This window comes from Dendrobates tinctorius, unplaced genomic scaffold (genome assembly GCF_039654945.1).
Source record: "Dendrobates tinctorius isolate UK_male_01 unplaced genomic scaffold, ASM3965494v1 ptg000849l, whole genome shotgun sequence".
Classification (NCBI taxonomy): domain Eukaryota; kingdom Metazoa; phylum Chordata; class Amphibia; order Anura; family Dendrobatidae; genus Dendrobates; species Dendrobates tinctorius.
Window position 1 is genome coordinate 37,501 of NW_027362485.1, and position 1,573 is coordinate 39,073.

Consider the following 1,573-nt stretch of genomic DNA (forward strand, 5'->3'; position numbering starts at 1 on the left):
AAATTCCGAGATGTGTCAGACTTCCAGGAAGGGGGCGCCTCGGGAGGTGTACCTAGGAGGCTTCCAGGGGCCTGGGTACACTTTTCAGAAAGTACCGTTGGGACTTAGAAAAATTTTCAAGATTTTTGGACTTAGAGCGATTTTTGGATTTTTGTGCAAATATCGAATTTTCCCTTCTCCCACCGCTCTGGGGCGTCAATATGAAGTGGGGACCCGAGGGAGAGTGCCTCCCATGAGGGTAGAATGTGTGACTTTTGGGGGGAAAGTCGAATTATGGAGCAAAAACCATTTTTGGGGACTTAGAAAAAATTCCGAGATGTGTCAGACTTCCAGGAAGGGGGCGCCTCGGGAGGTGTACCTAGGAGGCTTCCAGGGGCCTGGGTACACTTTTCAGAAAGTACCGTTGGGACTTAGAAAAATTTTCAAGATTTTTGGACTTAGAGCGATTTTTGGATTTTTGTGCAAAAATCGAATTTTCCCTTCTCCCACCGCTCTGGGGCGTCAATATGAAGTGGGGACCCGAGGGAGAGTGCCTCCCATGAGGGTAGAATGTGTGACTTTTGGGGGGAAAGTCGAATTATGGAGCAAAAACCATTTTTGGGGACTTAGAAAAAATTCCGAGATGTGTCAGACTTCCAGGAAGGGGGCGCCTCGGGAGGTGTACCTAGGAGGCTTCCAGGGGCCTGGGTACACTTTTCAGAAAGTACCGTTGGGACTTAGAAAAATTTTCAAGATTTTTGGACTTAGAGCGATTTTTGGATTTTTGTGCAAAAATCGAATTTTCCCTTCTCCCACCGCTCTGGGGCGTCAATATGAAGTGGGGACCCGAGGGAGAGTGCCTCCCATGAGGGTAGAATGTGTGACTTTTGGGGGGAAAGTCGAATTATGGAGCAAAAACCATTTTTTGGGACTTAGAAAAATTTCGAGATGTGACAGACTTCCAGGAAGGGGGCGCCTCGGGAGGTGTACCTAGGAGGCTTCCAGGGGCCTGGGTACACTTTTCAGAAAGTACCGTTGGGACTTAGAAAAATTTTCAGGATTTTTGGACTTAGAGCGATTTTTGGATTTTTGATCAAAAATCGAATTTCCCCTTCTCCCACCGCTCTGGGGCGTCAATATGATGTGGGGACCCGAGGGAGAGTGCCTCCCATGAGGGTAGAATGTGTGGCTTTTGGGGGGAAAGTCGAATTATGGAGCAAAAACCAGTTTTTGGGACTTAGAAAAATTTCGAGATGTGTCAGACTTCCAGGAAGGGGGGAGTCTCAGGAGGTGTACCTAGGAGGCTTCCAGGGGCCTGGGTACACTTTTCAGAAAGTACCGTTGGGACTTAGAAAAATTTTCAGGATTTTTGGACTTAGAGCGATTTTTGGATTTTTGTGCAAAAATCAGATTTCCCCTTCTCCCACCGCTCTGGGGCGTCAATATGATGTGGGGACCCGAGGGAGAGTGCCTCCCATGAGGGTAGAATGTGTGGTTTTTTGGGGGAAAGTCGAATTATGGAAGAAATTGAGTTTTGAGGACAAAAAAGTGTTTTGAGGACAAAAAAGTTTCTTGAGGACAAAAAAGTTTCTCG